The 10000-nt window shown below is 49.0% G+C and overlaps 1 protein-coding gene across 1 annotated transcript in view; it reads right to left on the reverse strand.

Annotated features, from left to right (window-relative positions):
- The window catches only part of LOC135105537 (glutamate receptor ionotropic, delta-2-like), a 30171-nt gene extending 28438 nt beyond the window's left edge, over positions 1-1733 (reverse strand). The window contains exon 1 of the mRNA XM_064013752.1: positions 1230-1733. The gene's annotated coding sequence lies outside the window, so the exon portion shown is untranslated. The remainder of the gene's footprint in view (positions 1-1229) is intronic.
- Positions 1734-10000: the final 8267 nt, after the last annotated feature.

Here is a 10000-nt window from a genome sequence, read left to right on the forward strand (position 1 = left end):
ATCTCCGTTCACTAAGAGCTACGAGTACCAACAATATTATTTGTGTTCAACGATGAAACATCCTAAGAAAATTATTTGCTCATTCACAAAATGCATGTTCCCATATCTATAAGAAAACATACATGAAACCACGAGGCTGCCAGAGGGGCGTGCGATCTTCCTGCGAAATCTAGCAGTCTCAAGTGTTGCGTGCAAGTCGCTGCGCATGCGCCATCTGTGCCCCTGCACTGAGGGGGTCTGGTATTATTATTCAGAGCAAACAAACAAAGAAACCCACTAATAGAAAATATGTGAGTATGGTAAACAGGTTTCTTTCATAAGAATAAAGCATCAACCACCAATAGTAATAATAATAATAATAATAATAATAATAATAATAATAATAATAATAATAATAATAATAATAATAATACCTAATAATAATAATAATAATAATAATAATAATAATAGTAATAATAATAATAATAATAATAATAGCAAAGACAGCGAATTTGTAAGACGCCAAATAAAGTATCAGTGAAAGCCTTCATTTTAGATCCATGACGTCACTAGTTTTAGACTAGTTAGGTTAGGTCTAATAGGTGAACATACGTATTAGCTTGGGTATAATATTAGTGGATACCATGAAAATAAATTAATGAAATACTAAGTGCCATGCTCTGAGGAAATAACTAACGTTACTTATGTAAAAAGTGCTCAGGTGATGACGTTATAACCACACACACACACACACACACACACACACACAGAGGCCTAGGGAGAGTACGTGAATACAATATGAAATGCCACTAGATGAAACAAATTTTGACGTCATCATTGGAACATCGCTCCCCTATGATGACGTCACCAAAACACCAGCGAGGCACGACGCTAGACGAATAAACTTTACGGGGTGCTCAAAAATAAATGAATAGGGACGAGGAAGTTAAGACGTGTAGTGGATTTATCTGCTCTACTTTGTTATTTTTGTTCTGTTCGACACTGATTTTTGTTTGTCTATTTGATTTACAGGGAGGGATGGGAAGGTGTTTCCTGCAGGGGCTGACTGCCACGTGTAGGCCTGCAGGCTTCTTGCGGCTTATGTTACGTTCTTATCACCTTCGTGTGAACTTTGGTAACTGTGAAACTTTCTGCCTTGTTTTATTGTTTGTTTGTTTGTTTTTTTCATCTTCCGCAACATTATCAAGTGAGGAATATCGAGGAATGGTTAATACGAAAATTCTACTTACTTTTTGGTGTAGCAATAACTCTCTCTCTCCTCTCTCTCTCTCTCTCTCTCTCTCTCTCACGGCTGGGGGATGACACACGAGAAGCTTCCGGTTCATTGTGGTGCCAAACCCGTCACTGTGAGGCTCCGAACCCGACGACACCAGCCACCGTGACGCAGAGGCTCGGGACTACTGGCTGGCTGACTGGCTCTGTATTGGCTACTTATCACTGCCTGGATGGACGGATGAATGAATGGCTTAACTTGTGAAGGGTGAAATAATGGCTGACTGGCTCGTCACTTCGTGTTGGCCAGTTTAATTCTAGCTATTCCTTGATATTCCCCATTTAATAGTTAATGTCACGGAAGGTGCACAAAAAAAAAAAAAGAGCAAAGATGAATGGCTTAACTTGTTCTATTGAAGAGTGAAATGACTAACGGTTGGCTGAATGTGTACTGGCTACTTGGGTGGACTGGACGGACCAATAGATGAACGTGTAGTTGTATTGAAAGGTGAAATGGTGCTTTGCTGGCTGTGTGCTGGCTATTACTCGCTGCCTGGATGAACGGATGAGTGAATGGCTGAGTTGAGGGATATGTTGCTGGATGTTATGATTGCTGTTTGACTGACTTTGTCAATACAAGCCAATACAAGCTGCTTCGATTATTTATTTATTTATTTGTCTATTTATTTTCTATCCATCTATCTATATATTTATCTATCTATCTATTTATTTCATGTAAGAGGATTTCTGACCAAGGCCAACAAAACTAATAAAAAAGACTCACCGAGGTACCCAGTTATAAAACAAAACATTTCTTTCTTTCCTTCATTAACTGTTTTTACTCTATGAGAGAAAAAGAAAAGGGAAAGAGGGAAGGAGAGAGGGAGAGGAGGGAGGAAGGGAGGAAAAGAAGGGGTGGAGGAGGTCTTTTGCTCTTTAAAAGTTTCCTCCCCTGCCCCTCCTTTTCTCTCCAAGTACCCTATAGAGGAAAGATGAACTAACCTTTTTCCTCCACCCCTCCAGACACGCCCCTTTCCTCTCTCCTCCCCTTCCTCCATTTGTACCGGCTGAGAGAGAGAGAGAGAGAGAGAGAGAGAGAGAGAGAGAGAGAGAGAGAGAGAGAGAGAGAGAGAGAGAAATTAGCGCTGCAACAAGATCATGTGACACTCGCAAGAGAGAGAGAGAGAGAGAGAGAGAGAGAGAGAGAGAGAGAGAGAGAGAGAGAGAGAGAGAGAGAGAGAGACTATATACAGGTCTGTTTTACCTCCATCTTGTTTTGAGCAGGTGTGTGTGACGGAGGGAGGGACCGAAGGAGGTAAGGAAAGAGAGAGGGAGGGAGAGAGAGAGGGGAAGAGGGAGGGAAGGGGGTTCCACTAATTCAATTGTGGGAACTTCTCACCTGAGTCCCTCCCTTACCTGTGCTGTGGGCGGGGCGTGGGCGTGGGCGGGAGCGGGTGAGGGCGGGAGCGTGAAATTTAATTAGCAGCAAGAAAGGTGAGAGAAAAGAGGGGAAAATGTGGCACCAGAAAGAGAGAGAGAGAGAGAGAGAGAGAGAGAGAGAGAGAGAGAGAGAGAGAGAGAGAGAGAGAGAGAGAGAGAGAGAGAGAGAATTTACTGGTTCATATTCAGCTTTGTGGAGGAGAAAATTATAGTGGAGGAGGAGGAGGAGGAGGAGGAGGAGGAGGAGGAGGAGGAGGATGAAGAGAAGGACCACGACGACAACGAGGAGGACTAGGAGGACGAGAAGGAGAAGGAGGACGAGGACGAGGATAATAGAGAAAAAAAAAAAAACAAGAAAAGGAAGATTGAAAAAATCACTGAAACAGGATGAAATGGAGAGAGAGAGAGAGAGAGAGAGAGAGAGAGAGAGAGAGAGAGAGAGAGAGAGAGAGAGAGAGAGAGAGAGAGAGAGAGAGAAGGAATGGAGAGAAGTGTGGTGAGGTGTAACTGAGCTGAGGTGGAGACAAAGAGGAGGTTTGGGAGGTAAACGTCCTGGAGGGGGAGGAGAGAAGGAGGAGGGAGAAGGGGGAAGGGAGGAAGGAAAAGGGGGAAGGGTAGAAGAAGAGGGAAGAAATCATCACTTCTCGATTGTACTCCTCCCTCTCCTCCTCCTCCTCCTCCTCCTCCTCCTCCTCCTCCTCCTCCTCCTCCTCCTCTTCCTCCACCTGCAGCACGTGCTCACCATAAGGTTCACGATACGCTGCCTCTTCGCCGCCGCTTCACTCTTACGGGGAAGGAAATCCGCCCACTTTTTCCTCGCGGGCGTGGAGACAATTACAGGTGAGGCCGGAAGGTGAGCGGCGGCCGTGACGTCACACGTGCCGCTAGCCAATCACCGTCCTCGATCTTGGCGCCAATTAGCCAATCCCCAGGCGCCGCCGACGACTCAGCCGGAAATAACGCGTGGCCGCCATTACCGCACGCACGCACCACGCACTCACGCACTCACGCACGCAATCCCGCCCTCCCCTTCCTCCTCACTCTTCCTCCCTCCGCACGTGTTGACTTTACGTACAAATTTCACGCGCGCACGAGTATATAGTATGTATGTGTATATGTACGAATGTATATATGTATGTATGTAAGGACACTAGTTAAAGAAGTGTGGTTTGTTAATCATCACCATTATCACCATTATCATCATTATCATCATAGCCGTCATAAACAATACAGACATTACCACCACCACCGCCATCACCACCTGCGTGATACACTACATTAAAATAAATAAATAAATAAATAAATACCGCAAAAATTGTGGATAGATGCTCATTAAATTATTCGCTATGTAAAATTGAGTTACAGGCTCTTTCCCCCCTCCTTCTCTCTCTCTCTCACTCTCTTTTTCTCTAGTGGTTTTAAATATGGTTGGTGTAGTTTTCTTTCTTCTTCAGTAATTCTCAAGCATTCCGTGACACCGCATCCCTGGAGCCGTCACGGGAGCACCAAGACACACCAAAGGACACGCGGACCCAGTTTGGTAACTCCTGTTTTGTAGGCATGATTTTTTGGGGACTTTGAAGGTCTTGCTGTGGTCTGGTGGGGGGAAGAGGGGATGGAGGGAGAGGAGAGGAGTGACGGAGCACACATACACACACACAATATCCGGTGATCTCTCTCTCTCTCTCTCTCTCTCTCTCTCTCTCTCTCTCTCTCTCTCTCTCTCTCTCTCTCTCTCTCTCTCTCTCTCTCCTACGTTTAGTCTTTTATTCCTCCTCTAGTTTTTTTTTTCTCTCTTCTCTTTCTTCTTTTCCTTCTTCCCTTACTTATTTCTGATCATCATCCACTAATTAGATATTAGAAATCTCTACCACTACTACTACCACGACCACCACTACCAACCACTATTACCATCACCTATTCAACACCAGAAAGAGACACAGAAAACAGAAAGCAGGTAAGCTGAGTTAAAGAGACAGACATACAGGCAGACGAAAAGATAAACGGGTTGAGGTAATCATGTATGTACACAGACAGGCAGACAGACATACAGACATACAGGCAGGTGGTATAACAAAAACAATTCTTATAGTAAGATACAAAAGTTTATTATGTTCTGTGTCGCACAATCTTGGGTATCACAGTCTGTTTACGAAGAGAGGAAAGAGAGACAGGGGCAGCAAGAAGTTTACACACACACACACACACACACACACACACACACACACACGTACATTTTAAGAATTTTTTAGTTTTTTTTTCTTTTTTATAGGGGTACAGAAGTTTTGTTCCTTTCAGTGAGCACAGCAAGGACGTGAGAAGGTTGCCCTCCTCCTCCTCCTCCTCCTCCTCCATCACCAGGGTCTCCACATTCTCCTCAGGGACAAGTCATAAGGCATGTCCTCTTCCATTTCTCCAACATCCACCTCCACCTCCTCCTCCATCGCCTCCACATTATTATCCACTCCTCCACTTTCCTCCCCATCCTCCAAGCATTTCCCTCCATTTCTCCCTTGTCGGGGGAGGAAAAACGGGAGAGGCGGAGGGAAGGGAGGTGTGATGAGAGAGGGAGGCAGAGGAGGGGTCGGGGGTGTAGGGGGGAGGGTGTAAAGGTGAGCGGCAGCTGTGTGTGAGGGAGGTGTATACAGGTGTATGGTGGTGCTAGTGTTGCTGTAGTGGTGGCGGTAGGAGTGGTGATGAAGGTTGTACGGTGGTGATGGTGGTGAGTGGGTGATGGTGGTGGTGGTTGTGATGGGGGATGGTAGGAGTGGTGGAGGTGGTGGTGGTGCGTGGGTAGAGTAGTGGTGGCGGTGATAGAGCAGGTGTGGTGGTGGTGGTGGTGGTGGTGGTGGTGGTGGTGTGTGGGCTGTGTGGTGATGCAGTGGTTGTGGTGATGCTAGAGAGGTGAGAGTTGTGTGTTGTGGTGGCGGTGGTGGTGGTGGGGCTAGGAATTGCTGTGAGGTGATGGGCGGGGTGTCTCTGTTTACGGGCGTGAGAGGGCGGGGAGAGAGGAGCGGGCCCAGCGATACCAGGACCACGGCCTCCCCTCACACCGCGGACTGACCACTCGCCTCGAGGTGGTGGGCGTGACGTGGAGAGGCGTGGCCTGTGGTGTGAGGACTCGCGTAGGTGTTGAGGGCGGGCGTGCCCGTGAAGTTTGGTGTAGGCGGAGGTGTGGGGTGGCGGACGAGGCCCCATGAAGGATTTGGGCGTGGAGAGCAGAAGTGGCTCGCCCTTCAGTCCCGGCCTGATACAGGGACTGCAAGGGATGTGGCGCGGGTCTTTGGTGGTGGTGGTGGTGGTGGTGGTAGTGGTGGAAGTGGTGGTGGTGGAGAGGGGCACTGTAGTGGCGGTGATGATGTGAGACACTGTGGTGGTGGTGGTGGTGGTAGTGGTGGTGGTGGTGAGAGAGGGGCACTGTGGTGGTGGTGGTGGTGGTGGTAGTGATGTCGGGTACTGTGGCGGTGGTGGTAATTATGTGAGGCACCGTGGTCTTGGTCGTGGTGATATGGGGCGCCGTGGTGGTGTTGCTGACGGTGGTGAGGAACACCGTGGAGGCTGGAGATGATGTAGGAGTAAGAGACACCGCTGTTGGCACAGGCACAGTGGTGGGCGGTGGCACTCCTAGGGTCACATTCACGCCGTTAGTCACAGGCACTATTGTATTAACGGGTACGACCGTATTCGTTGTGGTGTGAGACGCACACAACGGTGTCACCGTAGACACCGTGGAGGAGGGAGGCACTGTGGTGCAGGAAGGCACTGAAGTAAAGGGAAAGCATTGTTGTGGAAGGGAAAAACTGTGGAGGAAGGGAAATAATGTGGTGGAAGGAAGCACCATGGTTGGCGTAGACACTGTTGTGGATTGGGGCACGGTGATGGAGGGAGGTTCTGTGGTGGACACGGTCTCTGGTTCACAGAGAGGACACTGTAGTAGGCGGGGCTACTGTGATAGTGGGAGTCACTGTTCCAGGCACACGCGCTGTTGAAGTGGCAGTCAGTGTTGCAGGTACACACGCTGCTGAAGTGAGATTCACTGTTTGCAGGGCATACGCTCCGCTGAGATGAGAGTCACTGTTGCGGGCACACGCTCCGCTGAGGTGGTAATCATTGTTGGAGGCACATGCACTGTTGAAGAATGAGTCATTGTTGCTGGCACACGCTCCACTGAGGCGAGAGTCACTGTTGCTGATACATGCTTTGCTGTTGTGAGATGCTCTGTGGGTGTGAGGGACACCACGGGTTTTGGCGTGGACGAACTTCCCGCAGGCTCGGCGGGAGGGCGAGGCAGTGAACAGGAGGATGCTTTGTCCTCGCTCTTGACGGTTGCCGCTGCGGGCATGAGGAGACTCGCGGCTTCGGGGTGGAGAGGCCCCTGCACCAGGAGAGCTAGGCCACCCCCCCGGCAGCTTGGTGGGCACCAGTGTGAGGCGGGCCGCGGGGTTTTCTTCCTGGGCCTCCGTCTTAGGACTGACAGTTGCACCCATGTCCTGCTGATGTTGAGGAGTAGAAGGAAGAGGAGGAGGAGTAGGAACTAGTGTGCCTTCCTTGCAGCTCAGAAACTCTTGGAGGTGCTGCCACAGCCGCTGGCGGAGGGAGGCATCCTGGACGCGAGGTAGCACCGTGCTGAGGGCATTCATGCAGCGCACAAAGCCTCGCTGGTAGCTGTCGTCGTTGATTGCAAGTCCAGACTGAGTGGGCGCCTTCCTACACACATGGGGTTCTCCTGGGGCATCCTGGGGTGGCTCGGGTGTTGACGTCAAGTCCTGGAGAGGCTGAGAGTCAGAAGAGGAATCTGGCGAGTCTTGGCTGGGGGCTTGTGTGCCCTTGTCCTCTCCTTCAGGAGGCAAACTGTCTTGTGAGTCCCTCATCAAAGTGGTCGTGCCAGACGGGGAGGGGCGGCAACTGCTTCGGGACCTGAACTATCATCAGTTGAACTCTCCTTGGAGGCGTCGCTGGGTGCCGTGGGGCGTCTCTTGAGCCGCAGAATATGCTTGACGGTCAGCTCGAGGATGTCGGCCTTCTCCAGCTTGGCAGGCCGTCCTCCCGCGTCAGGCCGCACCATCCGTGCCTCCGTCAGCAGCGAGGCGAGATCGTTGAGGCTCGTGTTGATCCTCTCGCGACGCTTCCGCTCCATGAGGGGCTTGCGGATCTGTGGGGGCGAGACGCTGTCATGTCTGTGCTACCCTGCCTACTCGCCTGCCTGTCCAGAGGGGCATGTTGCAGGTGCCACACACAGGCCACTATTGCGTATGTGTACTTCCTGCCTGCCCTTGTTCCAGGAGCTCGCCCTGTGGGGTCCCAGCTGCCTCCTGTCGTATCCTGCCACGCCTCCCTTGTTGCGGGGCTTTCATTCACATCTGAATCCATTTGAACCAACACCACTTTACCTCTATTGGTAATCCTACTACTGCTACGATGATGTTGATCATAATAATAACTATAATAATAATAATAATAATAATAATAATAATAATAATAATAATAATAATAATAATAATAACAATAATAATAATAATCGTGCTCACTCTTCTGGCTTCACTGACAGGCCTGGCCATCTTGCCCCTGTTGTTGGTGCCACTACCGCTGCTACCCTGCTGCTGCTGCTGCTGCTGCTGCTGCTGCTGCTGCTGCTGTTCCATAGTTAGCCCTTCCCCCCCGGCAATACACACGCGGCGGCAGATCCTCACCCCGCGGCTCCCCGGCCACGAATGGCGACGGACGCCATCATAATGCCGCCGACGAAAAACCAGTTGCCTGCGCGCCACCACCTTGACCAGCAGGTGATCTGCTGCTGCTGCTGTTGCTGCCACTACTACTACTACTACTACTACTACTACTACTACTACTACTACTACTACTACTACTACTACTACTACTACTACTGCTGCTGCTGCTGCTGCTGCTGCTACATCTACGTCACATGTTTTCATGTCACGTCACTGGTTTGTAAGTCTTGTTAGTACTTTGCGCATCACGACATCCATTTGCACGTCACTTCCCTATAATTTGCATATAAGATTTTTTTTGTAATAATAATAGTAATAATAATGGTAATATTTACAACTACAATGCCCTCATATGTGTAATTTTTTTAATCTCTCATAGCTGATTTTTCGCGTTTTTCTTAGTAATGTTTCCCATTGATGATGCAGAATCCCTGTCACACTTTCCCTTGCATCATAAAAAACACACTGAAAAGCCTAACACCTTACACTATTATAACAAGTCAAGCTAAACTGAAACGCTCGAGAATACAGTATTTACCAGTCTCCCAAACACGACTTTGCAGGTAAGACGACTTTCCCTATCTGCAAAGCTATGTTTTCACGCCCCTACTGTAAAAACGATGAAAACATAAGAACGTCCACTGTTATAACATGTCGAGTCGCTAAAATGTTTCAGAATAGAGTTGCAGGCTCTTAAGTCACGAGTTTGCATGTAAGACCACTTCCCACGTCCCTGTAGACATCAGCAGCCACGAACTGTACATATGATCACCAGCCTGCATAAACGTCAGTTCCTTAGCGACAGCAGCAGCATTGCCTTCCCTATAGACCTGCAGCGCCACATAACCTCACTGTCTTGCCACTTGAAGTCAATCAATCAACACTCAACACTCAAGGCAGCGAGGCATTTATGGACCGAACTCATCTCCTTGCCCTGCCTTTGAGCCACGTGCAGTTATAATTCAATCTCCCCCTCTCTCTCTCTCTCCTCTCTCTCTCTCTCTCTCTCTCTCTCTCTCTCTCTCTCTCTCTCTCTCTCTCTCTCTCTCTCTCTCTCTCCAAAACCCCCTTCATACCTATACGCATCGGCCAAGTCAGTCAGCACGCCGCGGCATTCATAGGTTGGACAGCCCGCCGTGGAATCCCTAATCGCCCCAGCAGGATTAAAAGAGTGTAATCCGCCTCTCATCCCGCTAATCCAGGATGTGTGACCGTTATTAAAAATGTGAAGGATTAACTGACCCGCGACGGATGTCCTTCATGTGTGCGCAAATAGGGTTAGAGAGAGAGAGAGAGAGAGAGAGAGAGAGAGAGAGAGAGAGAGAGAGAGAGAGAGAGAGACTGGGGAGTGGAGATTCATGGGACGGAAGAGGGAAGGAGTAGTACTATTTCAGAAAGTTCGTGGTAGTAAAGAAGTTAATTACGTAAAGTTATGAAACACCATCACCATCACCACCACCACCACCACCACCACCACATGATATAAGGAAACGTGACAGCAGGATTCAATAAGGGAGGGTTATATCAATACGTGGATGAGGGGAAGAGATGACCAAATAAACAGGAGCCGGTTTATAGGTGACTGGCCTCTTGCAGACTTCTTGTGCTATAAAACTCCT

The sequence above is a fragment of the Scylla paramamosain genome, chromosome 1, assembly GCF_035594125.1.
Source record: "Scylla paramamosain isolate STU-SP2022 chromosome 1, ASM3559412v1, whole genome shotgun sequence".
Taxonomy (NCBI): domain Eukaryota; kingdom Metazoa; phylum Arthropoda; class Malacostraca; order Decapoda; family Portunidae; genus Scylla; species Scylla paramamosain.